We start from the raw sequence: 17,516 nt of genomic DNA, 5'->3' as shown, positions 1-17,516 counted from the left end.
ATGGTATCCACGATAGAATGATATTTGATCATGATACCCACCCTTGTGCTTTTCTACTAGCTCACTTTTTCCTCTCACAGGCTCAGTGGGCAAAGTGAAAGGGCAGAAAATTGTTTTACACTGCTGTACAATGCTACAGATAATTTTAACTGAATAAGTAGTACAAGCTGCTATTCAAACTTTGTTACAGACAGAATTTTCTCCTGAGAGTTCCTTACTCATTGTTATTGTTAGAGAATTATTTCTGGAGGAAGACTCGTCTGCATTAGTATTTGACATATGTTAATTAGTAAGAGAGCATCAGAAAGGACTTATTTTTATAGGAATATACATTACTTGTAAGGCTTTACAGATGGGGCAGGTACCACTAGGGGGCAGGAAAATTCAAACAATAGAAAAGGCCCCACTAGTACACCCACAGTGTTGACCACTGTTTGAGAACTTAATGCCATTAAGATCATTCCACCTAACTGCATGATTCAGTGGCAGGGGAGAGAAGTGGCAAAAAGGAATATTAAATTTTTTTTATGTTGCTCATTTACTGATGGGGGGGACATCACAGCCAAATTGGGTATAGGTCAGTCAGGGTGCAGGCTGTTATAAGATTTGAATGGGGCCAGAGTGAGAGCTGGACCCAGTGAGAGAGAGAGCCCAAGGACAGCATCCAGGAGCCCCAGTGAAGGAGCTAGACCAGGGTAGGTAGGTCTGCTTGGTCCTGGGCAAGACCTAAAACTGCACCCTGCTGGGAAAGGGTGGTCTGGTGGGGCTGTCTGTGGCAGGACAGTCCCCCAGAAATGCCAGGCCAGTTACCTCCCCAGTGAAAGGCAGGTAGGGGCACCTGATAACCCCAGCCCCCATCATCCGGTGGGTCATGAAGACTGGAGGGTAGTGGGGCCAAGTATGCCTAGGCAGAGGCACCTGAGCCCATGAGGGTGTAAGACCCTGAAGCCCCATTATAAGGGTGGAATATGGGCCCCAGCGAGGGGGCAGAGTAGATACCCCAGTGAAGGGGTGGAATATGTGGGGTTAGAAGCCAGAGATTGGCAGAGTGCCCATAGGATGAACAAGTTGAGGTCCCAGAGAGGGGGTGTGTGCAGAGGTCCCAGGAAGGGGGTAAGTCCTTGGATGCCTGAGGCTGCAAGTGGGCCTGAGGCTGTGGGGGCAAGCAATTGGCCCTAATCAAAGACCAAGAGTTATAAGTTACCTGAAGAGGAGCCTGGGCCAGAGCTCCATCCAGGGCCAGGTGAACTAGCTGGTCCCCGTTCAGATGAGGGTTGCGGGAGAGGCCTGAGAGGCTGCACCAGGGCCAGAGACGGAGTGTGTGTACGCAAACCTGATAGCCTAGGAGAGCTGCTCAAGGGAGCAGGGCAGGCCGAGTGTGGCCCTGTGTGGGACAGCACGTGAGAGGCCCAGTGAGAGTGGGTGGAGTGTGAAAGACCCGGTGAGAGCAGGTGGTATGAGTGAGGCCCATTGGGGTGAAAGAAAGGAGGAATGTGTGAGACCTAGCAAAGGGCTGAGTTCGGCCTGGCCTCAAGCTGGAGCAAACAGAAACTCAAGAATGACATCTGTGAGACATCTGTGAGGCATGGGACACGATAAGGGAAGACTGGAGTCATGTGTACATCCCTAGACACTGGGGTCATAAAATGGGCAGCTTCCAGATTGTTGTAACATCAGTTTCCTTCACATCAAACATGTGGCAGGCAAGAGCAGGCAGACTGACTGCCCTAGACAGGTGGTCAGGCCAGTACTGTGACCGGGCCTGGGAGATTGCCCCCTGTCACATGTACCTTAGAAGTATCTCAGTTGAACTTCAATACCTAACACAAGGTACAGCCCCCTGGCTACTCTATTTTATACTCTCCTGACTATACCCGGGTGGGCTGCTCTGGCACTAAAGATTGGTCAGAGGCTGTGGTTCCCTAATCAGCTTGCAGACACATCTGACATGCTACCATCTCTGGCTGCAAATGGATTGGCAAAGAGCTAGTTTCCTAAGCCTTACACCATCTTGCAATTCCCCTAATCTGGGGAGGTTCCTAAGAATGCTACTTTAATGCTTCAGTGGTGTTTTATATCACCAGAACATCATAGTTAGTAGGGTACCAGTCTTAGTCAGGGCCAGAATCTGGCCTTTACCCACTGTTGATTCACCTTCAGTGATGACATCATCAAATCTTGTTCACAAAGAATACACGAAATCCTACTTTTCTGAACACAGAAACAATCAAACAACACGGGACAGTTGCTCACAACACTCCAGGCTTTTTTGCCAGCATCCAGCCCAAAGGTTTTCCTTCATTCTGTCTTTCTCCATGCTTGTTCAGGCTGTGTTGAAGCTTCCTTCTCTCTCTTGTTTTGTGATGTTTCCTCTTGCTTTACACACTCTCCCACTCTAAAGTTCTATGAGCATTAGTGTACAATATAAAGTGAACTAAAACTGTGCATTGAAGTAGATTCCCTAAACCTCACCGCAATCTACCCTTGGATTTATTATATTCACAAAAGTGGCTAAGTGGGAAGGAAGTAGAGGCAGATAACTGTAGATAAGAATGTTTAGGGAAATTCATTTGCCTTATATCTTTCTCTAAATTAAATAGATGCTGGTCTCAGTAGGAGCCAAGGATACTCAGTGACTCAGGAAATGCTTAGTAGTTTGCAGGATGCTACACTGCATAACTGATGCATATCTTGGATGGACCCTTACAATGGCATTTGTTTCTTCCTTCCTGTTTTTCTGAGTTCATATTGCAAGTCAACTTTAAAAGTCTTTAGGTAACCACAGGAAACTCAGTTTGCTCACAGGTGTGCAATAGGGTGATTCCAAACATATGCACAGCAAAACAGCTGAAGATTGTTCAATACCATAAGTATAAATCATGGATGACATCAAGGGGAAAAGTTGAAAAAAATACAACATACATATTTGCTATGTTGCTGCCAAAAGATCTGTTGATTAAATTACAAACACGCAGTTAAACAGTGTTAAAGTTACACTGAACTCTTACGTTTAATAATGTTTCTATTTGTTCTCGGCAGTATTTATTTTTACTACTGAATATATCAGGTTAGAATTCCATAACCTGGTGCAGCAAGAGAAAAACAAAATTAAAATGCTGCAAGTAGTAGGCTTGTGTGAAGCAGCTAGCAGTCGCTTCAGAGTCAGATTCAGCTGATTCGGGGGACAGCAATTTGATTAGGTGATTTGAATCACTGTCCCGAATTGATTTGGCTGAATTTGATTCAGAGATTTGGCCACCGCCAAATCAGCCAAATCTCTGAATCGAACAGGCCCCATCCCCTGCTTGCTCTCCCAGTCCCGAAAATGGCTGCTCTGCCCGGCCTCAGTGTCACGGGTCTTTAAAAAAAAAAAAAAAGGCTTGCACTCACCAGCTCCTGCCAGATGGGGGGGAAGGGCGATCCCCCCTGCGTGGGGGGCTCTGCCATGAGCCCCCAGTGGTGGCCCCCGGGGGGGGGCGGGGTTTTTTTTTTTTTTTTTTTAAAGAAATGGGATGCTGGGGCTGGGCGGGGCAGCCATTAACAGGGCTGGGGGAGAGCGGGCGGATGTCAGGGGGCACTCAGAGGGGCTGGGGGAGCAGCCAGGGGATGGACCTGGTGGGGGTCCCCCCATGGTTCCTTCCCCTCTCCTTCGGCCCCCACCCCCCTCCTACTTACTGGCACAGAGCCCAGGTCCAGCTTCCTGCGGCGGTGAGCAAGGACTGCTTGAATCACCGAATCTCTGAATCTTTCTCCAAATTGATTTGAAGGCTTCAGATCAATTCGGATCTTTTTATTGGTCTCCCGATTCCATTCAGATTTGAAGATTCAGCTGCTGAATCAGGCCGAATCTCCTCTGAATCGAATCAGCACCCAAAGTTTCGCACAGCCCTAGTAAGTAGATGCCTGGGGGCGGGGGCGGGCCAGCCATTAACAGGGCTGGGGGAGAGCGGGCGGATGTCAGGGGGCACTCAGAGGGGCTGGGGGAGCAGCCAGGGGATGGACCTGGTGGGGGTCCCCCCATGGTTCCTTCCCCTCTCCTTCGGCCCCCACCCCCCTCCTACTTACTGGCACAGAGCCCAGGTCCAGCTTCCTGCGGTGGTGAGCAAGGACTGCTTGAATCACCGAATCTCTGAATCTTTCTCCAAATTGATTTGAAGGCTTCAGATCAATTCGGATCTTTTTATTGGTCTCCCGATTCCATTCAGATTTGAAGATTCAGCTGCTGAATCAGGCCGAATCTCCTCTGAATCGAATCAGCACCCAAAGTTTCGCACAGCCCTAGTAAGTAGATGCCTGAGCCGAAAGCCACTGAAGGCAAGAGGAGTTGCAAATGTTTGAGGCCTCTGAAAATCACATTTTTATTTTAAATACCCAAAAGCCTCAACCAGCAAAGCACTGAAGCAAATGCTTAACTTTGAGCATCTGAGCAGTTCTACTTGAACTTACCAGTCCTTTTTTAGAAGGGGTCCTCGGCATGAAACTCATTTCAAAAACCTATTCACCAACTTTGAAAGCTTTGGCCTTACTGATCTAGGTGAAGTGAGTTGGTTGTCTCACCTAAAGAAGTCCTTTCTGTACTAGGCAGGCATTCATTTCATAATGAGCCTCATTACAGACATCTTGGTCCAGAACCTGTTCTGACTGAAACTGATGGAAATTTTGCGTTGGCTTTAATGGTTTGTCTCAACAAAGAAGTCTGGCACTGAATAATCTCAGGGGCTGAGGATAGGCGCTAGATGCCTTGAGATGCCTTCTCACTTCTGAGGGTCATTCCTTTTGTCAGAACTTAGACATATTATCAAGGAAACATGAGGGAAACCTGAGCTGCTGTAATACAAACTGTGCTTATTCCACAGAAAAAGAGAAGGAATTGGTTTCCAAGGCTGATAATCTTGTACCTTGTACCCAGCATGCATTAAAATATTGTAGAAAAGATAAGTAAAGGAAAGATTCCTTAATTACCACATTTTGTTCCCTAAAATGTCAACTGACCCATCACACTGCTGAATCATGTGAGGTTCTCTATGTTGCATTGTGTTATATAATCTAGTGGGTACTGGAAGAAGACAATGCAGATATTAATCAAGTGATGGTACAGGGAAAGGTATTTTAAAATGTGTTGGGATTATGAAAAGTGCAGAGCACATGAAACATCCCTACTAAGTGACTGCTCCCCAGAACATGTCATGGACAATGAACGTAAGTAGACAGCAAAGTACAAAGAACTCCTGCAGTTATTCAGTTACTCATCTCTTCCATTCACCAGCATCAAGGACCAACCCTGCTCCCCGTGACAGCAATGGCAACATTCTCATTGGAGTAACAGAAGCAGGTTTCACTTTATGTAAAAGAATGAAAGATTTGTTTGATAAGCAAGAGAGAGAAAGATGGAGCATGACTCTATCCTAGTGGTTAGGGAAAGCACTTGGGCGGGAGCAGCCTGTGTTCCTGTCTCTGCTCTCAGGACTGTTTATGCATGACTTTCAGGTAAAATATATAAACATTCCTTAGAGCAGGCCACTGCATTTTGCAGATGCCAATCTGCTAGGCATGCCCTGAAAACACCTATCTGATCCAGCCCCTCAGATTAAATGAGTGGAGAAACACCTATTGTGGATCCTGAACAGAGGTAAGGAGTCAGCTAGGTCCTGAGTCTAAGGTGTATCTAGGCATGCTCAGAAGCAGAACTTCAGGTGCTTAATGTTGAAAACAGAAATGTCTATGGATTTGAGTCACTTCTGGCTGTGTCTACATGAAATGTTGACTGTGTAGTAGCTCATTACTACTGCACAGTAGCGTTACATGGCAGGAAATCTGACACAACTCTACTGCGTAGTAGTAATGAGCTACGTGCAGTCACCATCACCTAAAAGCTATTCGGTGACGCTACTGCACAGTAACTCTGATTACTGCATGGTCATTTAGTACTTGTTTTTACAAACTAAATGACCGCGTAGTAATGACCACTCAGTCAGTCTCGTGTGGACACGGCCTTTGTGGTTAGGCAGCACCTGAAACATGTCAATTCTTTATTTAGACATATAGATCCTAGCTAAGTCTTTTTGTGTTTTTGGATCTAGATTAATAAAGCTCTATAGTAATTCCTTTTTGGAATTTAATAGAAAATATTTGTTTAATGCTTCTGATGTAAAATCCCACAGCAGAGCTATAAGACTACAGTGTATTAGAACTCCCTTTCCATTAAGCAATTAATTTTCATCCCAAACAGTAGCTAAAGGTTTCATTACAGAATAGATACAAAAGAATCTGATGAACTGCACACCAAATTTCCACACCAGTTTACCACACCAATTTCCCAATTTCCACTGGCTCACAGTGTCTAAAGGGGTCATATAAGTAAGTATATGGTTCTCCTTATTTCATAAAGCAAACATGACCTTTAGCCTGACTGCTTCCTTAAAACATATGTATAAAATAACCAAGCTCCCACCTCTCGTTTTGTTAAAATTGGAAACAAACAATTTAGGCATATTACAAAAGCACATGTCCTAATCTGTGGCTGTTGCTCTCATTCTTACCACAACAAACAGCTATCTTTTTGTTAACCTCCCTTTCCTTTTTCATGTCCTTGTGACAAGGTATTTAACAGCATGGGCAGATTTGTTGGCCTTAGAACCCGTGACACTTCAGCCGCCTTTTTTTCATCTTTTGCTGTGCTGTGCTTTGGCTAATAAAGTCAATGAAAGCAGATGTCGCCCACAGCTAACAAAATCACTGAGTAGAGAGAGTGCTTACATTGCCACAGCTTCAGATTCTTAAAAGCCTCAAAGCAGGGATTTTCTCTTTGTTAAGCATGTCATACAAAAGCAATAGGGTTTACAGGGGAAATACTAATAATTCTGGGGATAAACTCATTAAAAATGGCATCTACATATGTGCCAATACTTTTGCACTCTGTCATTTGCAGCTGGAAAACTTTGAGTGCAAGCACAAACAACACTTGTCTAACAGCTTGATTGGCACAGCCAGGTCAATAGAGGTCTAAATTTTGCAGTGTTTGCCTACAGTTGTTTATGCCTCATTTTGACAGTACAAAATCTTTGGCATTGAAATACGTGCCAGATTGACATGCTTCAGGTATCTGGCCCAACATTCACATTTTTCACCTCATAACAGCTTTAAAATCATTAATCAAATATCAAACCATCAGGAAGAAGTGACAATGTGGTCACAGAGAATACTTTAAAGGGCAGTGAGTGGGAACTGAATTACCCAAAAGCACGGAGGAGATACTATGCTAAACATTTTGCAAGGTCGAGGAAACAGAAAACTGAATAGGATCCTGATTGTTTAAGCCCCAACAGTTAGCAGATGGAGCAAAGGGTATTACTGGTTCTAAAGTGATCACATACATTTCAAGAAAATAAAAGGACAAATAGGAAAAGTTAAAGATACATTTATTTGCCAAGAACACAGTGCTGATAGTATTTAACTTGCACTTCAAAATAATAGAATCAGAAAAATAACTCTAGCCCAACCACTCTCAAGGCAAGACAAGATCTAAAGGCAAGACAAGGCAAGATCTAAATCATCCCAAACAAGTGCTTGGGTTTGCAAAGCCTAAGAAGCAGAAAATTGAAAAAGACAAATGCATTCATCTCTCATGACTTGTAGTAGAGATGATATCTTTTATTAGACCAACAAGATTTTTGCAAAAAAAAAATTATTTAATTGCAAGCTTTTGAGCACAAACACCCTTCGTCAGGCGTTGGAGAAAAGATTGTAAAAGTTCTCCTGGGTAGAAATGAAAGTTCATATTTCATAGGATTTCACACAGGAGTCAATAGATGGAAACTTGATCTCTCATGTGATCCTTTGCAGACTGTTGCCTGAATGCAGCCTTTCTATCAGTTAAGATGCTTTTGTTAGTTGTAGGTCACAGGATGCTACAGATCAAATAAGTGGTGTCCCTTACAACACAGGACAGATGGTGACACACAGGTTATTGCTTCCTGTGTGGGGATTTACGGTATGCACCTGGAAGAATGAAGTCCATGGACAGGAGTACTAAGAGAGTGATCATTTTCAACTGATGATTGATTTATGATTTTTATTCAAATTACAGTAGCAGCTAGAAATCCCAGTCACGGATCAGGCCTCATTTTGCCAGCCAAGTACAGACAAGTAACAAAGACAACTTCCATCCCAAGGAGCTCACACTCAGAATATCAGACAGGATGCGAGGAGCAGTGTGGGGGTGAAAGAAGGGAAGAGCAGGGGAAGAGGTAGGGAGGAATGAGGTAACAATAAAAGTTTTACTGAAAATTGAAGTCATGGCTTCTCATTTGTATAACCATTTAATTAGGATCTTCATTGTCTTTGGCATTGCAGCACAAACAAAGATTACTTAAAGATGCAGTATTCTAATGTTCTGAAAGCCAAATGTGTTTCTGCATTCAAGTTTTGGAGTTTCTATCTCACCATTGACACTACTTTATTAGTTTTTACTGTTGTTATCAAAAGAAAAACAGGTTAACAGTGTCAATGATGCACCAACTCTGATGCAAATTCTGAAAGGAGAGGAATGATTGGCACTTGCTTGAATGCTGCAATACATGTGAAATCCATACATGCAGATGTAACACTGTGAAATACTTGGTCCTTGATAAACCTTGATCACATGATCCAATACATCTGCACTGAATCATGCGCTGGGGATTTCCCAGCAGTAGTCTCTCTCTCTCTCTCTCTCTGTCTGTCTCTCTTCCTCCTCCCCTCCCCAACACACACAGTTAAAAACAATCCAGTCACTATGTAATCAGCAGTCATGTGACTATTACATTTTCTGTCCCCAAAGACAGAAACAACAGAGCCTGGATTCAAAAGAACCGTGGCTCAGAAACTGGTCTTTTCTGGGTGCCCCTCTAACACTTCCCATGTTCACAGGGTAGAACTGTGCTGTGGAAATTCATCACAGTTTAGAAATAAGAACTTATATAGACTGTATATTCAAAAAATTACTCCTCTCTAGTCACTAGAAAAATGATCAAAACAAATGTTTCTGAGACCACAGCTCAAAATGTCAGGCAGTCAAGACACCACTGGGATTTTGCACATGCCACTGAAAATAATAGCAAAAGCCTGCCTAGTAAGCTGCACATTTTAGGGGGCAGGGAGTAATTAAGTGTTAATTAAAGGAAAGGGTTTAATTTTTTTTGTATGTTCTAGTTTCTTTTGTTAAATGTTCCTCTTTTTCCTCAGTTGCAGAAAGGCCTATAATGTTACACAGTAGTAGATGCAGCTGTGTTTATGTCAGCAGCCTTTTCTTGTTCCTATCAGCTATCAGAGTTTCTGTGCTCTGGATATCAGAGGGTCCTCTGCAAAGAGAGTGAATCTCTTCATTTCCAGTGTCCTCTAGTCTGTCTACCACAATTCCTAATTGGCAGGCAGGCCTGAAGTATTACAAATAAACCAAATTCTAGAGTTGTGCTTACAAAATACCTGTTTCGAGGGCATAGGTGACACGTAGGGAGAACACAGGGGGCATATGCCCCCACCCACAAGATTTCTGTGCCAGCAGTGGGATGTGGGGTTGCAGCCTGGCTGGAGCCAGGCCCAGCAGCAGTGGGGGCGGTAGCAGCACTAATTTTGTGCTGATGGTGGAGCACCAGGCTACAGCCCGGCCCGGCCAGAGCCAGCAGTGTGGGCAAGGGCAGGAGTGGGGGAGTGGATTTGTGGCCCCCCCCCGCCCCCCCCCCCCAACCCCTTAATGTGTTGACACATTAAGTCAACACAATGTGTGGTTGAGGGAACATGATCTTTTAGTCATAGGAACTTTTTGCATGGATGAGAGTTTAGGGTAAGAGACCAGATAAAGATTTCTTTCTGAGGAAGTGGGCAGGTTGGGGGAATCAAAGGGAAGAATTGCTCTACTAGTCACAACCACTGAAGGCTCACAAGTTAAAGCACTAAACTTAGAGGTGTATTTTTGAGATACACTTTCTTAGATTACTATCCCCAGATTATTACTGCATCTACATACTGCATGTTGCCTGCCAACACGTGTAGTAGATTGCATCTCAAGGTAGCAGTTACCTTAACAGTGGGTACATAGAGTTCCTTCAGCGTCCCTCATATCTTGCTGCATGTTCTTAATCCCCATTCTTAAGGAAGGAAAAAAAAAAGAACATAATCTTGAGAGAAGGAGAGGGCAGAACCTCCTGGCATGCTGCAACCTGAACCACTGCAAAAGAGTGATGGAAAAATCAAAGGAAGAAATGCTGTATTAAACCCCTCTACCAATGAAGCACAGGCTAGGCACAGACAACAGATTAGATTTGCTTCTGGTTTCTGCTGTGTAATGAATGAGGTACAGAGCATGCTAATGAAAAGTCTGCCTGGAGGCCATTTACAGTGTCACAAGATGCCTGAAATCTCTCTTTAACTGAGGCTAATTGGACAGCCTCCTCCTCAGAATAAAGAGCAGTGGCCAGGGAAGAGGTGTGGCCAGAGGCAGGTGAGTGCAGTCATTGCATATCCTGGGAAAATGCATATCCTATGATGCATCATTACCTGTGGGTTAAATCTTGTGTTCCCAGCAGTGGGGTAGTTATTGTCTTCTTTCCTGAGATGCTGTACCCCTGTCCAGTCAGAAGACAGAAAATCCTGGAGGTGATGTATGGCCAGTATGACACTGGAGGATTTGATTTTGTGAAACTCCAGCTGCAGACAAAAGTGTACACACAAGACAACCTGCATATTACAGGTATTGGGGCTGATTCTTTTTGGCTAGAAGTTAGCTGCAGCAATCAGAGAAGACATTAAAACTAGCAATGAAAGGGAATGGTGCTAAGGAGACAAATGAAATACCAGTCCAGAAGACAGTACTGTTGGAAATCTGTTACAAACCACTGAATCAGACCAGAGTCAGGAATGAGTTACTCCTTTAAACATTTGTCTATAATGTGTTATGGGATTTCAATCTGAGATGCATACAACTGTAAAACATCATTAAATATAATATGTAAATTATATGTAAGCTATAATAAATACAATATAAATATATATATAATCATATGAGGTTCTAATTAAAGGGTTAGTTTGTTTCAATATCAACAAAGCACATATAAAATGGATTAAGAACTGGTTAACTGACCCATCTAAAAAAATAATGATCATCAGGGAACTGTTACTGGGTAGGGATGTTTCCGGTATGGTTCTACAGGGATCTTGGCTAAGCTCAATGTTATTCAACGTGTTGATCAATGATTTGGACATACTTGTAAAATCATTGCTAGTAAAATCTGCAGATGATGGAACTATCAGCAGAAGGTTAAATAATGATGAGAACAGGATAGTTACACAGGGCAATCTGGATTGCTTAGGAAGCAGGGCCCATTTAAACATTACAGGAAATGCAGAATTGCATGTCAGGAACATGGAACACAAGTCATGTATAAGAATGGGAGACGGAAAGCCTAGATTCTGAAAAAGATTTAGGAGTCAAGAGTAGACGAACAAGAGAACATGAGTTCCCAGGCTAGGGACAGACATTCAAAAAGCCTAAGCCTGAATTGATTCAATCTTTGCGGGTTAGGTTAGCCTGGTTAGGCTGAACCAGTTTGTAATCGTCCAGACATCCCCTCTGGACTGAGAAAATGCAGGCACATGCCTGCAGTGGCTCAGGCTAGAAGCCGGGGGGCATTAGAGCAGCCCTCTGTTCCCTTCTACAGTGCTGAGGGGAGGTGTGGCCAGGCCCTGGCAGGATGGTCTGATTAGGGAGGGGTTCCTTCCCTCCACCCCTCACTGCTTGCTCCTGACCAGCCCAGCAGGAAGTTGATAACAGAGCATTTAGCAACTCCCCAGCAGGGAGTTGATAACACCCCATCAAGAAAACAAAAGCCTCTCTCATTAGTTCAAGCCCTTCTTACACAACTTTTTCCAAGGAAGGAGTGGCAGGATGTTACCAACTGACCTGCTGATTAGCTTCAAAAAACCCTAACTGGACACTGTCCTGTCTGTCTTTGTCCTGTCTGCCTTACAGACACCTCTCAGCATTAGCTAGCGTGCTATATGCTGGCTATCATCCGTGCATGGGAGAGAGGAGGGAGGTGGGAATCCTTGCTTGAGCAGGAAGGGTGGGGGGCACAGGGAAGCCAGGCAGACCCGGTTGTGCCTGCTGTCTCTGTGGGAGCTCCAGCCAGAGAGCAGAGAGGCAGGGTCAGCCCAGCTCTCTGGGGCAGAGAGCCCCACCCAGGGCTGTAAAGTATCTGGGATGCTGGGGGACTTTGGTTTAAGTTAAACCAGGAAGGGGTCTGGAACAGACATTGCATAAACCAGTTTGACCCAAAGCAGGTAAGTCTCTCACTACATTCAGCCAGGTTTATCTCAAACCAGTTTCAGCCATTTTCAAACTGGTTTATGTGCAATGAACATCTGTTCTGTTACAGGCTTAAACCAGTTTCTGATCACTTAAACCAGTTTATGTGTCATCTCTGTCTCTAGCCTGGCCAGTGTGACACAGAGGCTGAAAAAAAGAATAGGGAATAGGAACAAGGGGTGTGATTTTTACCTCTGTATACTGCACTGGTATGTTCAGCTTACCAATGGAACATAATATTAAGTTGTGTAGTTTAGAAAGGATATTGAAAACTGGAGAGGGTTTAGAAATGAGGCACAAAAGCTGCCTACAGGCTGGAGAAAATGCCATACAGTAAGAGATTTACCGGGTTCAATCTGTTCAGCATATCAGAAAGAAGATTGAGAGTTGACGTGGTAACAATGAATACAAATACCTACACTACAGGGAGGAAAGACTAGATACCACAGGGCTCTTGAGGCTGCTGTGGCAGAGAAGCTAAGGTGTCTTCTACAGTTTCAGAGGCATGAGTAGAAGCTCTGGACTTGTGCCCAAAGCTGCCTCCCTTCCCCTTGTCAACACAGCGATAAATGAGTACCTGGTTATTCAGGCTTGGGAATCAAAGCGTGATGCTAGCCACATCACTCCTTTGTGTCATGACTGCATAAACTGGTCTGCCTTCACCACATGTCTGATAGGCTGCTAGGGCTCAAGCAGATCTTTGATCTTTTGACAGGGCTCTTTAATCTGGCAGGACAGGCAAGACAAGGGCCAATGGCTGGAAACTGACACCAGATGAATGCAGAGTGGAAAAAAGTCTTTTTTTTTAAACAATGAGGGTGATTAACCATTGGAACAAACTACAAGATATCAATCCTTGATGTCTTCAAATCCAGACCTTTCTAGAAGGTGTGCTTTAGCTAAGTACAAGTAACAGGGCTCAATACTGAGACAACTGGATAAAATGCAAAGGTCTGTGATGTACAGGCAGTTAGAAATTACTAACTGCCCCTCCCACCCCAACTCTGACCCTTTAAACTCTGGCCCATGCAGCATAGGGCAGTGGGGGGCAGCAGGGATCACCCCCCTCCCGCCCCACCTAGGAGCACCCGGTGAGTAAGGGATTTTTTTTAAAGGGCTGGAAGCTGGGGCTGGGCAGGGCAGCCATGGTGGGGGCTGGGGGAGCAGGCAGGGGATGGGGCTTGGCAGGACTCCCCCCATGGTCCCTTCCCCCTCCTCCAGTCCCCCCACCCGCTACTTACCAGCTCTGAGTCCAGCTCCAGCTCCGTGCCTGAATCGTCAAAGCTCTCTGAATCTTTTCCAATCGATTCAGAGAGCTTCAAGTCAATTCGGACCTTTTTATTGGTCCCCTGATTTGATTTGGATTCAGAGATTCAGCCACCGAATTGGGCCGAATCTCCTCTGAACCAAATCAGCACCCAAAGCTTCACACAGCCCTACTGAGCAACCGCAATGAAATTGCTCTGTGCTACAAAGCCAGCCCAGGAGGGGCTGTGCCACATGCCAACACTCCTGCTGCATTAGGACTCTGATCAGCCTAAAGGAGGCAGAAGCTGTCTCATGCTATGCAGCTCTTTCTGGTCAGGCACCCCACAATGCTCCTCCTGAAAACAGAAGTGGAAGAGACAGTTCCACCCACACCTCTTTCCAGGAGGAGCATTGGGGGAACAGACCAAAAAAAGCTGCATGGCACAAGGCAAGTTTGCAGCCTGCTTTATGTTCTTTAGAGAGCCATAATGCAGGGGGAGTGCTTGGGGCAGTTTTACCTGGCCACTGCCCCCAATGCATCCCCAAGGGAGGCATCTGGCACCCAAGGGTGGCACAGCACCCTGGTTGAGAGCTGCTGCCGTAATCTACTTATGTTGGTAATATTCTTTATTGGGTGCAGACAGAAGTTACGTTTGTCACATGATTGGCCCCCTGAAAGTACTCTATGGCTGTACCATGACACATGAGCACAGCTGAAGAGTGATTTAAGTGACCAACTGCACAAAGAATTGAACCTCATCAAATTGGATCAGATGAAGGTGCTTCACTTTGGAGCACCTTAGGGAACTTCTGTTACCCAGCCTTAATCTGTCATGCGATTAGGGGTGGGCTGATGCAGCCCAGCCCAGGCCTGCCCCTGGGGCTGTCTACAGAAAGGGAGCAGGAGAAGGAAAAAAGGAGTGAACTGTAGGTTGGGGTTTGCCTGGCTTCATGGCTGGATTGGAGCTGTTCCAGACTCCAGCCCCCCCCGATTCCCCTTCCTTTAGCTCAGGCCAGGCAAACCCCAGGCTGCAGCTTGTTCCCCCTCCCCTCTCCCTTCCTGCAGACAGCACTGGAGCTGGGAGGGGGAGGGTGGGGCTGGAGGAGAGGGGCTACTACTCCACTGCAGGCAGGCACGCCAGGCTGCTGCAACCAGGCTTGATCCCCCTCTCTAGCCCACAAGCAAACTTCTGCTGGGCAAGGGAAAGTGCTCTAATTCAAGGCGCTTTATGCAAAGTTCCATGAGTTCGAGCAGGGGCCTGCAGGTCTGGCAGCGCCCATTGTGTCCTTACACTCATCATGCAAACATGATGTGTTAATTACCCAATAAGTTGTAACATGCCACATGTTCAAGGAATTTATGACAGGGTAAAATGGCGAACCAGCCACAAAGATGTCCCTGGCTATAAACTGTGTGGCATGTGTCCTGTCGTGCACCAGGGGCTGCCCTCTGCCAGGTCTTTTGGAGGCATCCCCAGGTCCCAGACTTGGGACTCAGAGCTTCCTCCTACTCTTCAGCCTGAAGTTTTACATGCCCCCATATAGGAGGACCCCATTGGTTCCCTCTGCTTAGGGACATTTACACTAACACACTGCTATCAATGCAGCACTTTGCATTCAGCATGAGGAGAGCCTACCGATGCAGGGTTGCTGCCAATGAAGGGTTGCATCTCAGAGCTTTACATATCTTCACACAGGGGGAGTCTATCAGCTCCTTGAACTCAGAGCTATTTAAAGCCCTGCACTGCAGCTGATGCTGTAGCGTGAGCAGCTGGAGAGCAGGGAGCTCCTGATCCCCAGAGGCATGGCCTTGCAGTTCTGTCATAAGGATCTGAAGAATTTTATCTCCAATCCTAAAAAAATGGCATATCCTTCCATGCACTTCTGGCATGGTAGGACATGGAGTTTTTGGGATCAGGCATAAAATTTCTCAGATCCCAACTGCACAATCATATTAATATCTGCCAGCAGCCTAACTACTCTTAAGTGAAGGAAAGGATGGTAAAGAAAGAGTAAAGAGCTAGAGTAAAGAACCTGCTGATGTTGATGTTGGGCAATGCATTCACTCCGGTGCTGAGGATGTTTTATTTTTTTGAATTAGTAATTACTTAAGGCCATTGATGATTTCTTCAGCAGCAGCACTGTGGTGTAACAATGACATTCATCCCTTCTGCCTTTCTGTAAATAACCATGTCATAAGCTACTGCTTCCCTGTTTTTATATATTTATAGACCTCAACAAGACCATATAAAGCCTCTGAAGAATTTGTTCACATACAGTGGTTTCCTTGTAATATATTTATAGTACAGTTGCACTAAAACTACTCTGGCCAAACCTACTGACCTTTGCTCTTAGACAAATGACGAGAGAAATGCAAATACAGTAGTATTAAAACAATTTTAACCAACACAGCATGGGACTTGTCCAAAAAAAGACATCATTATTCCTCATAGAACGGTGGTTTCCAAACATTTTTTTGACTCACCTACCCCTTTTTAAGCTTTCTAGTTCCCTTTTAAGTTGTTTTGGTCCTCATAATATTCTCCTGTTTTTAGTTATTCTGTTTTCTTTTTGTAAGCTTCCCTGAACTTTTGTTGGGAAGGACAGCATATAAAAAAAAATGCTGCTGTATAGCCCTTATTCCATGGTATGGATAATAATAAGGTAATATGTTATATCACTACCACCTCTGTAACTTCTCCAACAATTTATGACATAGTGTAGAATTATTCTTTGTTTCTTTTCTTTTTCTTTCTCTCTACTTACATTTCTTCTCTCTCCTTTTTTCCCATTCTTCCCTCTCTGGTACTCTCTTTAACTGCATCCCCCATAAGGTATGTGATGTGTACTCCAGTTTGAGAAACAATGCTGTCAAGCAACTAGCTTAACACCACCCCATACTGGTGCATACCTACAAACATTGTATTTCTCATTGCATTTCCTTTGAAACAATACACACACAGACATGACAGTGTATCCACTGGATAAAATGAGGGCCTTGGGCCTGAGTTCCTGGCTCTGATGCTAACTTACTGTATTGTGTCACTGTGGACTAGTCATTAACACTATCAGTTTATCCATAGGTTCCTTGGGGACAATTATTTCTTAAAGGGTTTGTGAGAGCTGAAATGACTTATAAAGGAAAAGGCAGACAAGGTTCTTTGGGTGAATCTGATATCTTTTATTAGACCAACTTAAATCGTTGGAAAAAAAATGTTAAGCAAACTTTTGGGTTTAAAAACCCTTCTTTGGCCTGACAGGGCATACAGCTGGGCAGGGAGCTGCTCCAGCGTCGGAGCTGGGATTTTATGATGGCAACAGTGTGGCCCAGAGCCAGGGCAGAGCCTCGATCTGCTTCCTGCATGCCCCTGCCCAGGGCATGTGGGCAGTGGACTGCAGTTCTGCCTGGGCTCCAGACCATGCTGTCACCACCGCAGCTCCCTGCCTAGCCTCACACCTTGCCAGAACTGCTGGGGCTGATCTCCTGGGAAACCCTGGCCCTATACTGTCACGGCCCCACCGCTGCTGAGATCTCCATAGAAACAGACTGCAGCTACATGGGTAGGGGCTGCTGGGAAATGGAGTCTACTGCGGGCCCAATCCAGCCCGTAGGCCAGACTCTGCCAGCCCCTGCTCTAAATTAAAGGATGGTTTTTGGTGGTTCTGGCAATTTTTCTCCAGCCTAGCTTTCTTCCTTAGAAACATGAGGCATCAAGTTAGGCCTTTACTGGATTTGTCAATAAAGAGGAAAGATGGAGCCCCATCCCGCTGAATAACATTGTTACAGGAGATCTTTCTGCCACATACCTTACCGCACAGGACTCAAGTTACCTGCCTTTTAAAGCATAGATTCATAGATTCATAGATGTTAGGGTCAGAAGGGACCTCAATAGATCATCGAGTCCGACCCCCTGCATAGGCAGGAAAG

General features: G+C 45.1%; 1 long non-coding RNA gene across 1 annotated transcript in view; it reads left to right on the top strand.

The window, feature by feature from the left end:
• Positions 1-10,327: 10,327 nt before the first annotated feature.
• The window catches only part of LOC102383877, a 22,798-nt gene continuing 15,609 nt past the window's right edge, over positions 10,328-17,516 (top strand). Inside the window, exons 1-2 of the long non-coding RNA XR_324457.2 lie at positions 10,328-10,477; positions 10,591-10,726. This is a non-coding gene — a long non-coding RNA (uncharacterized LOC102383877). The remainder of the gene's footprint in view (positions 10,478-10,590; positions 10,727-17,516) is intronic.

This window comes from Alligator sinensis, unplaced genomic scaffold (assembly GCF_000455745.1).
Source record: "Alligator sinensis unplaced genomic scaffold, ASM45574v1 scaffold1277_1, whole genome shotgun sequence".
NCBI classification, from domain to species: Eukaryota; Metazoa; Chordata; order Crocodylia; family Alligatoridae; genus Alligator; species Alligator sinensis.
This window is presented reverse-complemented; position numbering and strand designations above follow the sequence as displayed.